Source organism: Sciurus vulgaris, assembly GCF_902686455.1.
Source record: "Sciurus vulgaris genome assembly, chromosome: 6".
NCBI classification, from domain to species: Eukaryota; Metazoa; Chordata; class Mammalia; order Rodentia; family Sciuridae; genus Sciurus; species Sciurus vulgaris.
Genome location: NC_136466.1, coordinates 156,797,584 through 156,812,704, shown reverse-complemented (window position 1 = coordinate 156,812,704; position 15,121 = coordinate 156,797,584). Strand labels below are relative to the sequence as shown.

At 37.5% G+C, this 15,121-nt stretch overlaps 1 pseudogene across 1 annotated transcript; it reads left to right on the top strand.

Moving 5' to 3' along the window:
- The first annotated feature begins 295 nt into the window (after positions 1-295).
- LOC306664032 (actin-related protein 10-like) lies at positions 296-1,626 on the top strand (annotated as a pseudogene). Its single transcript has one exon. The product of its transcript is annotated as an actin-related protein 10-like (transcript).
- The last annotated feature ends 13,495 nt before the right edge of the window (positions 1,627-15,121 follow it).

The window sequence follows — 15,121 nt, the reverse complement described above, 5'->3', positions numbered from 1 at the left end:
ATTTATTGGTCACCACTGTGTCCCTTTTCTAGTCTTGTTCCGTAAGTTTTTGTTATCCTTAGGATATTTTTCTTTTTTTTTTTTCCTTTTTCTTTTGAGGCATAATGTTAACCATGGGAATGATATTTTTTAAAAGGAAACCTAATTTGCATCTCCCTCCACCATAGATGATCTAGCTTCTTGCTTAAAGACTTACAGTACGCGAGGCCCCCTCCACCTCCCGCTGCGGATCCGCAGGTCTCGGCTTTTGGAGGATGGCGGAGTCTGTACAGGCCTCTTGGTCTCCGTGACCACCATGCCGCTCTACAAGGGCCTAGGCAGAGGCGGCGAGAAAACGGTCGTGGAGATCGGATACTTGGGAGAGGGCTTCACCAAATGTGGATTTGCTGGAGAAACTGATCCAAAATGTATAATTCCTAGCTAGATAAAAGAGCTGGCATGCCTACGCCAAAGCTGTTCAGTGTAACATAAATACAGAAGAGTTAGGTTCCTACCTAAAGGAATTCATCCGCATACTGTATTTCAGGCATTTCTTGATGAATCCCAGAGATCGTGGAGTTGAAATTCTAAGTCGGTATTATGTCCTTCTCACTTCAGAGAGACCCTTGCTTGTGTTCTTCTCAAGTATTTTGAGGTTCCAACTGTCCTGCTTGCTCCGACTCCTCTAATGACACTTCTGACACTTGGAATCAACTCTGTCCTGGTCCTGGATTGTGGCAGGGAAAGCCTGGTGTTACCTATATATGAAGGAATCCAATACTCAATTGTTGGGAAACTCTTCCCCTTGGAGGAAAAGTTCTTCACAGGGAGTTGGAAACTCAACTGTTGGAACAATATACTGTTGACACAGGTGCTGCTAAAGAACAGAGTCTTCCCTCTATGACGGGTTCAGTTCCAGAAGGTGTCTTATCGGACATTAAAGTACGCACTTGCTTTGTAAGTGGCTTGAAGCATGGACTGAAAATCCAAGCTGCAAAATATAATGTTGATGGGAACCGTAAGCAACCCTCAGCACCCCAAAATGTTGACTCTCCATTAGATGGAGAGAAGATTTTACATGTCCTTGGATCAATCAGAGAATCAGTTGTGGAAATTCTTTTTAAACAAGATAATGAAGAGAAATCAGTTGCCACGTTAATTTTGGATTCTCTTCTGCAAGGCCCAATAGATACCAAGAAGCAACTAGCAGAGAATTTGGTAGTCTTAGGGGGCGTATCTATGTTGCCAGGATTTCTCCACAGACTGCTTGCAGAAATATGGTATTTGGTAGAAAAACCAAAATATCAAAAAGCACTTGGCACCAAGACATTCCAAATTCACACTCCACCTGCAAAGGCTAATTGTGTAGCCTGATTGGGAGGGGTTATTTTTGGAGTATTGCAAGATATACTTGGGAGCCATTCAGTTTCGAAGGAATATTATAATCAGACAGGCCGTGTACCTGCTTGGTGTTCTCTCAATAACCAGCCTTTGGAAATGATGTTCGATGTTGGGAAAGCTCAGCCACCTTTGATGAAGAGAGCATTTTCCACTGACAAATAAAAGTTTTATTAAAATTCAACTTTGCTTCATTTCAAATATTTAATCAATTATAAGCAAATTGTACAAAGTATGTAGGATGCTTTATTATAGATGACTTCAGTGAAAGCGAAAGCATTACTGTATATACTGTTAATTTTTAATTAGTTTGACTTTGTTTCTCTTGTGCATAGTAAAATGGTAGCTGATGCTGTTGTCTATTAATAAAATATAGGTAAGCAGTTTAATTTTGGAAGTTTGTTATACAGTTCAGTTTTCAAAAAGAATAATAGTGTTCCTCCACAGTTCACCTAATCTGTCCTAGGCACTGGACACCTCATTCACTTAATTATTTTCAGCAGTTATTTTCAGTGAATGAATGAAAAGTGTTAACCATTATCAGTTATTTTAAAGAGTAACATGGGTCTGTTTTTAAAAACTTTTCTTCTGTTACTCATGTGTCCCCATTATAATAGTGTGGAATATATTTTCCAGGAATATATTTGATTCTTTGGACTGAGAATGTTTGCTAGCAGAGTCAAGCATTTGAGTATTTAAAAACACATGAAAAGAAGAAAAAGATTTAAGGTTTCCATACTTATTAACAATGTTTACTTAATCTTCTTTATAACATCAAATATTACCTCTGTATTTTTTAAAATATTAACTCACCAAATGACTAAAAAGAATGTCATTTAAAAACTACTGATTGTACTTCTATGAAATGGAGATAGAAAATCTACTAAAAACAAATTTTAGTGAAAAATAACAGTATCTACTATAAGATAAATAATGAAAGACCCTGGGAATAGGGGAGATTCAGCATTTATTATGGTTTGAATATAAGGTATCCCTCAAAAGCTCATGTGTAACAAAATGCAAGTATATTCAGAGGTAAAATGATTAAACTATGAGAATTATAACCAATTCAGTGGAATTACCCACTGACATGGATTAACTGGGAGGTAACTGTGGGCAGGTAGGGTATGAATGGATGAAGTGTCACCGAAGGTGTGCCCTTAGGTTTTACATTGCATGCCTGGTTAGCAGAGGTTTCTCCCTCTCTCCCTCTCTCTCTCTCCCTCTCTCTTTCTCTCTCTCTCTCTGCTTCCTGGTGTCACATCCTTAGCTGCTCCCCTCTACCACACCTTTCTGCCATGATGTTCTGTCTCACTTTGGACCCAAGAGCTACGGAGTTAGCTGACCTTGGACTGAACTTCTGAAACCATTAGCCAAAATAAACTTTTCTTCCTCTACGGTGTCCTTGTCAGGTATTCTGGTCACAGTGACAAAATGCTAACTAAACCAGCATCTATCTATGCATTCATTGAGACAGAATGCACTCCAAATTTTCCTGCTTTACTGAACCTAGAGCAAACAAAACTTTAGGTAAATTTATGTATTCCATCGTTTTCTCCTTCATATTTTTCTTAATTAATTTTTTTCTCAGCTGATGAATGTGCCCAATTAGGCATATAAATAACATAGGGCTCATTATTTTGGGGCACACAATAGATAGCTGCTAAAAAATATTTTATTCATGATAACATTAGGAATTAGGCATCCACTTTACAAGTGAGAAAATTCAAATTTGTAAATATAATTAGTTTTTAAATGTCACATAGTTAATAAGTTATCAAGATATTCTTAATAATTCCAAAGTATCAGCAAATCTCTCAGGTACCATGAAATTCTTCTTTAGATACATTTGCTGGTACCTGGGTGCAAGCAGTCTTTTGAAACAAAAATAGAGAGATAAATATCACCAAATCCATCAAGACAAATAATTTTGGTGAGTGAGGGAATTCAGTGCCTTCTGACAAAATTGCTTCCTTTATTCAAACCTACCTGTATGAAGGGGAAATCTGTAGCACCAATTCATTTATTGCATCTGAAAATTATTTTAATATGTCCGAAAAGAATCTAAACATGAATGTTCTAAAGTAAGATATCAGAAATTTGTCTGCAAATAGTAGATATTTTCCCCCAGTCCTGGCGGCATATGCCTGTAATTCCAGTGGCTCAAGAGGCTTAAGCAGGAGGATCTCAAATACAAAGCCAGCCTCAGCAAATTAGGCAGGGCCTAAGCATGTCAGTGAGACCCTGTCTCTAAATAAATACAAAAAAGGGCTGGGGATGTGGCTCAGTGGATGAGTGTTCCTGGGTTCAATCATGGGTACCAGAAAGGAAAAAAAAAAAAAAAAAAAAAAAGGCATTTTCTGTTTAACAATAGAATCCTTCGGGCTGAGATTTTAAGTAAATTGCTAATGAAGTTGTATTATATTTAGAACCACATGTCTATTTTTTATAGTTTCGCTATTACAATTTGTACATGGCAAACCATTTTTATCTGGAAATATTTTAGGCATACTGTCCATGGCATTGCTACCATGTATCAAAAACTGAATTGTAATAAACAGGAGCACAACTGAGGTTGATTTGAAAAGAAGATGCTCATTTGCAATATTTCACCCAAAATCATGCACATTATGTTTGTCCCTTGATCCCACTGAAGAGACATCACCATCACAAGTGCCAGCAAGTACCGATTTTTGTCTGCTGTATAAATGTTGAAGTGGAGTCACCTGGTACTCCTACCACATTAGCATAATGCAGTGTTGAAGTTCTGTTTGTGGTTGTGAGAAGGAGAAAAATATAAAGCAGGTGGCTGACTGGGGGCAAATAATTCTTTGAGTTATTTTTTCTTTTATGAAAAAAGAAAATCCATTCAACCTAGGTTAAGGCATTGTGTATGCATCACATGTAACTTTGAACCATTCATAGGAGCACAATAAAAGAGATCTTGGTAATTCCTTTACATATGATAGAGCAGATTAGCAATTAATCCATTAAACAGCTAGAGGAAAGGGGACTTGGAAGACAGAAGAGAAAGAGATAAATTCCACCTAAGCTCCCTTTTCCTCTGCACACCATCAGCACTTCACCGACTGTACCATGCTTACTCATCACAGCTTGGAAAGAGAGGTAAGTTTGTTAATTCTCTAATATTTCAGAAGGGCTTGAGGGTCATCATGACAGCTCTGCACACTGGTAAAGCAAGGTGTGTGTGCTAGAGTGCACATCAGGTAGTCAAGCACTCTGAAAGATAAGCCAGCTACAGGTACCACAGAATAGACGCCTGTGAGCCCTCACATAGACTTACTGTCTAAAAGGTGTCAATGTCGTCATGTGTTATCAGTTAAATCCTTCAGAAAGAATGAGTGCCAGTTCCATTGAAAACAACACTCTGGAAGTAAATGGGGCCCACAAACAAGCTACACTCTAGATGGCTTGTGCTTTGGTTCACAATAGCCCTCTTAATTTTTGTGAACATTTATGAACTTATTATAATTAGTTACAAATGAAAATTGGTGAATTTAGGTACATATAGTTTTTCTAGAAAAGTAATTATATAAAAAACATAAACAATCACCATAGTCAACAGGAAATGTTTTCATACCACCAAATTTTCCTTAAGTTGTATATGATTCTTCCTGCCTGTATCTCCCTGTCTCCATGATATTTAAGCAATCACCAATTTTCTTTTTATTACCATTTGTTTGTTTGTACCTTTAGAATTTCATGTAACTGTGATCATGAAATATTTTCTCTCTCTCTCTTGTCTTTTACTCAATATAGTTATCTGAAATTCATCCATGTTTCATTGTGTATCTTTGTCTTATTGCTAAGTAGTATTTCACTATATAAGTATAAGCAATTTGTTTACCTGTTCTTTTGATTGACACGTGATTGTTTCCACTTTTTGGCTATTGCACAAATACTACAAATATTCATGTACAATTTCTTGTATAAACTGACATACATTCACGAGACAATAAGCTAGGGCAATGGTTGTTTATCTTCTCTCAGGGATCATCATACTTTCATTTTAATATCTAGATCTTGAAAAACATTTCTTAATCTATTTAATTATTCTTTTTTGGTCCTGGGGATTGAACCCAGAGGTGCTCTACGGCTGAGCAACATATCCATGAACAAAGGATATATATATATATATCCTTTATATATATGTGTGTGTGTGTGTGTGTGTGTGTGTGTGTGTGTGTGCATATATATATTTTTTTTTTTTTTTTTGAGAGAAGATTTTGCTAAGTTGCACAGGCTGGCCTAGAACTTGTGATCTTCCTGTCTCTGCCTCCAGAACTACTGGGGTTACAGGTGTGCACCACTGTAGAAACAAAAAAAAAAGTTGAAGGATAAAGCTGGTCAATTACTCCATTCTATTTCTGAAGTGAAGCCCTCAGAGGTTTTATAGTTTATAAATATCTGTTGCACTGATATAGATGGCAGGACCCTGTTCCAGAACACACTATTGACCCTCATTGTTATTCTCCTGTTGCTCTTTCCATGAACTCCAACAGCCTTATCCTACCATAGATATCTCAGTCAGAATCCTATAGTATGATAAAAAGCTAAATATGCTTACAACTGCCTTGGAGGTGCTGCAGAATGCTTTCCCGTGTCTCACTCAAAGCTGACAGTGTTCTTATATCTCACCAAGACCTTTGATACACTTACTACTTATTAGTATATGGTCCAAATAACACAACATAGTCAAAGTGGTAAACTGCTATGTCATTCTGTGGACTGAACAGATGGTCCAGTTCATTTTGACAGTATTATTTAAAAGTGAGACAGTTAATATGTTCCTCAGGAAATAATACAAATATAATTTGCATTCACATCTGTTCAACATACTTTTGAGCCATTTCTGGTCCTTTTATTTCTCATAGGGCAGAAAAAGATGAATGACTGTAGATGACATACCTTAATCCATGATACCAGTCAGAGAAGGCGCCATTAGGATTTTAACTTGATTGAGTTTGCAGAGTGCATTGTTGTCTTTCAGGATCCATTCAATTTGCAGGGTCCAGAAGAGTGAATTAAACAGATATATGTTGAGATTGACCACCATTTAATCATATTGGTCTTAAGGTTACTAATATGCGGAATCATTGCCCTGGATATGATACTGTTTTTCATTTACTCTCTTTCAGAGTGACTGTACTCTGTGAAACTTTTTCCACTGAAGATCAAGAGCTAAACTATTTACAAGTCATGAAACCTACATGGTAGCTCTATCAAACATAAAGCTTTTCTATTCCAATTATGTGCCAAAGGACCAGAAAAATAATCACTGCATGTTTCCAAGGACTACTGGGTTCACCATGAGTCAGGCCAGAAATGGTTATCTATGCATTACTAGATGCATTTAGAATACATATGTATGTAGAATAATGTCACCCTAATAATGCCCACACATTGATCATAATAACCATAACCTGTGAATGCATCATGTTACATGGAATCAGGAAGTTTGCAGATAAAGTTATGCTTGCTAATCAGCTGACCTTGTAGATGTGCAATCTTCTTGAATTACCTGGGTGCACGCAAAGTATTTTACAAAGACCCTTAAAGGTAGAACAGAAAGGTAGAAAGTTAGAGTCAAAGAAGGGGATACAATGATGTTATGGAAGCAAAATTAGAATAATTGGATGTAAAAATGAAGCCATGTGTTGATGGCTTTGAAGAAAGAATGATGTCAGAAACCAAGGACTGTGTGTGGCCTCTAGCAGACAGGAAGGTTGAGGGAAGGGATTCTCCACTAAAGCCTTCGGAAAGGAGCACAACTCTGCTCCCAACCTTCATTTTTACCCATCATGACCTATTTTAGACTTCTGCCCACTAAACCTGTAAGATAAACTTGTTTTCTTTTAAACAACTGATTTGCAATAAATTTTTACAATAGCTATAAGAAACTAATATGTTGCTTTTAATGAGGACTTGATGATATTTTATTTGCTGTAGAATGTCAGTTTTAGCTCTTCATCAGTCTTCAAAAATCATTTGAGTATTTACCTGTCTCCAATTTTTAGATATCCTTTTAAAAGACATATGGTCCTTTGGGAAGAGGTTAGGTGGATTGGACCATATTCTCTTGTTTTATCATTATCCAGTCTCTTCTGGGAAGGTAGTGTCTCTTTTAGTACCTTAGTTCTGAGTCCAAAGACTGTTTCAAGTTTTAAAAATTGGGTATCTTATTTTGATTGTTTAACTGCGGGAGCTGCATTCAACTTCCTGATCATCCATCCTTGATTTCTTCCTATAAATAGAGCATTTCCTTTATTGGATGCCCATCATTGTTGCCCTAAGGTCACTAAGTTTTTTCAGCCATCCCCAGAATTCTTTGCAGGTCAGGCACCCAGGGATGCCAATCAGATGCATTTACTCATTAATGTAGTTTTTCTCACCTTACTTTTGATGATTAATCACCACTTCCTGACCTCTATGATTTCATACCTCTATTTTCTCCATTGTTACCAGAGAGTCCATGATGGAAACAGCACCTCATACCTAAGCCCTCATCAACAGAGGACAGCCAGTAATGAGTTTGTCAGTGACGCTGCTGCCCCTCCAGATTTTTTTTTTCTAGTTGCTTTGGTAAATATGTCATCCTCAAGACTCTACGACAGTACAGAGAGGGGTGAGGAATTTTCTAACCATGTTGCCTGAATGCTTTGATCATTTCTTCCTCTCTCCGCCATCATGGTACTGATACCCCAGCCCCACACTGAAGGTCATCACTCCCTCACCCAAACATTCACACACCACCTGGCAGCATGTCTCCATGGCTGCATAGCTTGTCATCATGTTAAATCCTTCCCATCATGGAAAAGTTCTTTCATCAGTTAAGATCTCTCTTGGTAAGCTAGGGCTGCTGTAGCAAACCACCATACATGAAGTGGCTTATAAACAGCAGACATTTATGTCTCATAGTTCTGGAGCCTGAAAGTGTGAGGCCAGGGTGCCAGTATGGTCAGGTCCTAGTGAGAGCCCTTTTCCAGGTTTCTTACTTCTTTCTCACCATATCCTCACATGGTGGAAAGAGAGCTAAGATATTCTCTGGGCTCTTAAATCATTGAACTGATCACATTTATGAGGGGTCCTACTCTTGTGACCTAATCACATTTGTGGCCTAAAGGACCCACCTCCGAACACCATCACATTGGGTTTAACACTGCAGTATTTGAATTTGGGGAGAACACGGACACCAATCCGTCACACTCTCCTTTATCCATCTTTATATTTTACACACTTCCTGCATTCAGGACATCTTGGAATCCAGTTCCAAGCATGCTGTTCAGTGTTGACTAAGTCAGCAGTGAGTTTGTGGCATGGTGATTTTCCTCCTCAGCTGATCCAGCATTTCCATAGCATGGTCATGCTCTGATGTGACTGTAGTTCATGGCTTAGACATAGTGTAGCTAATGAGTAGGAGACATCTTGTTATGCAATGCAAAAGTTTGTGCATTGTCATTAATGAAGAGGGAATACATCTGTAGGCCCTGCGTATATGGGAAAACTGGGGACTCCATAATCCTAGTACACAACTTACTAATTCCCACCTCAAACACAGAGTCACACTTGGCATTAGGGCTGTGAAATTTTCATAGCTGACCTCTTCTTCTGATGACTCAGCCATCTTCTCAGTTCTGTTAAGTCCATCTTCTGATCCTTACATTTTCTCTGCCCTGTAAGAATAGAGATGAGAGTTCCTACACGCTGCTGCCAATGAGTCTCTTTGGCTTCTACATCTGGCTTTTAAATCTTGATTAATCTTCCTGAGTTCCACTGTTTTTATTCAATGCCTTCATGGTTGTCCTTCTACAGCACAACCTGAGCTGTAATGTTACCTTCAGTCCTTGAGGAAATCTTCACTATCAGTTTGCACACAGTTGCTCCAGTGTTGAAGTCACAATTTGTTTTCTGATTTCTAGACCACTAAGGTATAAAACTTCTGTTAGTCAAATGTGTAATTTCTAGGATCACTCTTGTTTTATATCTTAGAGGTATGATTTCCTGGGGAGCAGATTCTGAGGCAGAGATTGGCCTCCAAATCCATGTAATCCAGTGCAATGTGAACAAATCCCTGTAAGGAAGAGAAATCTTAGAATACGAAATGAGGTGAAGGGAAAATTTGACAGGATGCAATTACAGTGGGATCCTTAGATGTTAATATGTGGAGCTTTGATGTCTTCTAGAGACCTCTGAAATGAACCATCATGGCAGATTCCTTGTATCCTCACATCCATCAGGCATTTGGCATGAGCTATGCTGGGGAATTTTGTAAGTTTAGGTGAGGAAAATTTCCAGAGTATATAAACAGCAACAACAGTCCGTCCTGTGGTGACTGTGAACAACGATCCTAGCAGATATGCCCTGAGTGTTTACCTTGGAACGAGAGATCTGAAATGTAATCATACTAGTATTGAAATAAGTGACACTCTTTTCTTGTTCCCACAGCAGAGATGAACCCTATTTTTATTTTCTTTGTGGCATATTATTCAACTTCTTTTTTTGCGGTACTGGGGATCGAACCCAGGGCTTTGTGCTTGCAAGGCAAGTACTCTACCGTCTGAGCTATCTCCCCAGCCCATATTATTCAACTTCTGAGAGTGATGTTTACGCTATTCAATGATATCTTCTATGACTGCTAAATCAATTTGAATAATTTAAATTCTCACCTTTAAATATCCTCCATAGTTTGATGCCATTCCATGTTTTGACCTTTATCATTCTGTTTTACTCTGAGAGAAGGCATTATTCTCCAGCCATATGGAGAATCTGTTTGTTTCTCATTATTTTCCAATGCTTGTATCTCTATTCCACTTATTTTACTAGAGTAATCTGATTTCGTGTGTGTGTGTGTGTGTGTGTGTGTGATCTAACTGTAGTTTACTGATGAAATACTGAAATTGTATCATATTTCTGAATTAAATCACTGAAGTAATCAATCTCAAAAACTGTGATAGATCTAAACACATTCAATATTTTTGAAATGAAAACTACTGGCCCCAATTATTCAGGAAGTGCAGAGTGTGTTAGTCACTGTGTCTCCTGGGAAGGAGGATAACAGAGTAAACCATGTATTTCAGTCACCACTTTGTCTCTTCAAATGATAGTGGGTTGCACGGGATTGGGAACATTAGGAAATTTAATTGAATTTTTAAGAGATCATTAGTTGTCATATAATCTATAGCAGTGTAGCCAGAATACTATCAACCTCACTATTTTAATAGACTGAATTCAACGTAGGGACATATGAATTCAGAATACCAGAATCGGAAAGGTGGAAGAACTCAAGGAAAACATTGAAGAAACTCAGAAATAATAACTACAGATCAGCCTCTATCCCTAGGATTGAGGAAACAAAGGGAAAAGATTTTGGTACTCTCAGAATCTAGAGCAGAGTTTTCTCTTGGAACTTGAATTCAGGCCTCTTCAAGAGCAAAGAAATTTAATTGAGACTAGTTTGTGTTTTCAGAACACAATAAGGTTGGGTTGGGGGAGCATGGGCGTGGTGACGTGCCATTGCCAAGGTCAGCCTGACAGGAACTTCCAGCACGCTGTGATAGAGAAGTCATATCTCTCTTCTTCTCTTCCATTTTCCCTCTATGCTGCTTATTAGCAAAGACTAATGACAAGTCAATTGGCAAACCGAGTTGTAATTTGCAGTGTTCAGCCTCAGCATCACAAAGCAGAAAACAAATGGATAGACATGGAGCAGAGAGAAATTAGCTTATAATCAGGTCAACATTGCATGAGTTCTGATGGTGATGAAGTGTCTACCCACACTCTGTAAAGTTTCAGTCATAATTCAGGTAAACATCATTATAAGTCTTGGAATAACACTGCATTGTAAACCCTATAAATTCCTTGGACTTAGTTCTCTTGTAAGGTTTATTCTCTTACATTACACTTCTGGCCAGTTCCCTAATACCCTTCAGGATAGCTCATTTAGCTTTACTAATATTTTTTGATACAAAATAAAATATAGAGTAGTAAACCAAGAGTTTAATTTATTTTAGTGTCTGTGCTCCCTTTTCAATGTACAAATGCCTAAAATGAGCACATTGCCTGACATCAGTTCCACTCTACCTGTATACACCATGCAAGGAAAACTTCTGACAATTTCAGCGTGTATTGTTCAGCAGCTACAAAGATTAATGTAAATTTTATATCATACTTCAAACTTTGAAAAAAATGAAATTTGTAAAGACATATGAAACAACTTTTATCCTATTAAAAACCCAATCATCCACAAGGAAACACTATTTTTTCATGGAGGAACATTTTAAATGGAGTACATGTCTGTGGAAAATAATTCCCCATCACATTTTTCAATCATACATCTCAGAATGCTGGACTCTTTTAAGCTGGAAATTCTACAGCAGTAGCACTTTATTAATAAAAATTTCGAGCCACATGTAATAATCAAATACATTTCAAAAATATAGCACACATTGGTAGATAACATGATGTATGAAAAGACATATATACATAAATATTCTAAGTAAATCAAGGTAAATAGCTTCATATTCAGATTCCTATGTTTTTCTATTTCTTTTTTGTATTTTTTATTTGTTCTTTTTAGATATACATGACAGGAGAGTGTATTTGACATATAATGCATATGAGAAGTACAACTTCCCATTCTTGGGTTATACATGATGGGGAGATACACCAGTTGTGTACTCATGTATGAACATCTTTTTTGACATACTACCCTCATCTCCCAATTCTTGCACAGATTCTAAAGACTTTACTGAGTCTGTACATTTCCAATATGTATCGATGGAATTCAATCAATGTGAATTGCTATTAAAATATAAATGCATTTTCTCCTGGAAATGTGCAACCTTCCAAGATTAGCACACAGAAAAAGAACCTCTGAATGAACATGTGCATTAATGTTTTTGAAGGAGCTTTTGTTCATATAGAAATTCAATGTCAAACAATCTGCATACCATGGTAAAATCTCCAGCATGATATGCTCAATTCTAGGAGATTCTTCCTTAATCTTAATATCTCCCGTATTATTGATACATATACTGTGACTCTTTGCAGAGAATGTCTTTATTTTGTCTTTTGGCCAGTAACCATATGTAACTATGATATTTGTATTCATACCACAAATTTCTCTCTCTTTCATTATAAAAAACAAGAAGATAAATTCCGATAAACATTTCTAAAGAAAAGCAGAAGTAGCCGGGTGTGGTGGCACATGTCTGTAATCCCAAGCAGTTTGGGAAACTGAGGTTGGAAGATTACAAGTTTAAAGCCAACCCAGCAATTTAGTAAAGTACTGAGCAACTCAGAGAGAAATTGTGTCAAAATAAGAAGGGTTTATATATATATATATATTTTTTTTTTTTTTTTTTAGCAGTGCTGGGGATTGAACCCAGGGCCTTGTGCATGTGAAGCAAGCACTCTACCAACTGAACTATATCCCCAGCCCCAACATAACCCTATGTACATGTATGATTACACAAATGGTGTGAATCTACATTGTGTAAAACCATAGAAATAAAGAGTTGTACTCCATTTGTGTACAACAAATCAAAGTGCAGTCTGTAAAAATAAAAAAAAAAATTTTTGAAATATGTATACTTGTGACAGTCCTACCAAAAGTAAGTGAAGTTGGGGGCTGTAGAGGAAGGGTTCTTATATGGAAATGCCTATTAACTATCACAAAGGACTCTAGAGACACAAGTTTGTCCTGTGTTTCAGAAACTGGCTGAAATACTGTTTTTGTATTCATTGTTTACCAAAACGGTAATGCTGTATTGTCTTATTTATTGTTGTCCTAGTTTGAACCTTGCCCTATGTATACCTTGTTTAGTCACCTGCCAACTGCCACCGTGGACCTCTGGACTGCTGTGATACTGAAAACCCCTAACTGTCCATGCCCCACCAGACAGAAAACAAGGACTGCGGGTCACTTCCCTCAACTTTGCCCTCTCTCAACAGGAAGTAGCTTGGAGAGGTCTAGTCACCCATTTTTCCATAGAAATGGAATGTAGTAATTGACAGGGGGAAATGTAACAGTGGTCCACTTCACCGTGTGAATATAGCTCCAAGGCTTATTTTTACAAGGGACTTGTTTTCCTTTACCTCTTCTCCCTCTACTCCTCCCTAACCTGGAGGTGGGGAACAAGATTGCCTTGAGTTATCTGCCAGAGGATCAAGGAAGTGAATATCTCCCAAATTAACAAGTGGGTGTCAACACATCATCAGGGCACCCTGGGACCCCCTGTCTGGGAACACCTGGAATGTAGCCTTCGAAGAGCTCCTTTAAAATCCCCCTGTCCCTCCAGATGGGGAGAATCACAGCTTTTGGGATGGGAGTGAGTCTCCTTTGTTTCTCCTCTGGTAGCAAAGCAATAAAACTTTTTCCTTTTTCTCAAAATAAATAAATAAATAAAAAGAGCTGGGGATGTGACTCAGTAGTTATGCACCTCTGGATTCAATTCCAGGTACCAAAAAAAAAAAAAAAAAAAAAAAAAAGCAGAGGTTAAACAAGTGGCAAAAATAAATAATTATATAAAATGCAAGAGGATACTTATAAAAGAGTTGACATTAACAATAGATTTTTTTTTTCCAGTAAGACTATTTATTTTCTACATTCAAGTTGCATTTCATATATTTACACATTTCAGGTAACTATGTTTTATTTAAAATAAATACTAAAGTGTACTGAATGATTGATCACTATGATTCTAGCACATTTTTATTTTCATTCATGTGTAACAAACACATAGTAATAAATATAATAGGCATCAGCAAAAGTGTCTCTTAAGAAAGAGTGTAAGAAAGAAGCACATGAAATGAGAACACAGGCTCAGGCTGCTTCCCGGAGTGTCTGATTGCTTAGACTGTTCTACAGTGTAAACCCCAAGTGTCCCTTCATGGAGTAATGGCCCTTTCCCACTGTCAATATATGTGACTAAAATAATGTCAATTATATCTGTACAGAGTCAGAAGTTACAATTTCAGCCATCCTTACAACCCTAGGATGAGAATACTTCCCTCACCCATGAGGTTATTAGAAGATTATTAAAACACAACGCTCCTGCAGGACATTGAACATGTGTACATCCATATGTCAGACTGAAAGTGTAGCCCCACTACTGAGAGAGGTCTGTAGAAGGCCAGGGGTTCCTGAGGAAGGTAGGAGAAACTGAAGAGGTTTCCACACTTGTGGCTAACAGAGCCTTATGCCCTGCGACTGAGCCAAATATTTTCTCCTACTGTTGCTAATGCAAACTTGCTGGGTGGAGTTCTGCAAATCATAGGTACAGAGACCACTACACAATTGCCTACAGAATTACTGCTGATTGGACACACCAGTAACTAGATCTGTGCTCCAGTGAATAGCTCAGACCAAAGAGCACACACTAACATGCACCCTGCATCTAGCACAGAAAAAAAAAAAAAAAAAAAAAAAAATGCCAAAAAGCAGAAACAGACTGCTCTTGAGAAATGAAACTGCATGACAAGCAGGTATCTACTTCAATACCACCAATAGTATAACATTAGCAACAATGAGAGCATTTCATGAAAATTAATTTTAGTATACAGATAATAATTTTCACATAATTAAGATATAATCAGGGGGCTGTAGCTTAGGGGCAGAGTACTTGCCTAGCACACGTGAGGCTTGATTCTTAGCACCATATAAAAATTAAAAATAATAAAGGTATTCTGTCCATCTACAAGTACAAAAGAAACATTAAAAAAA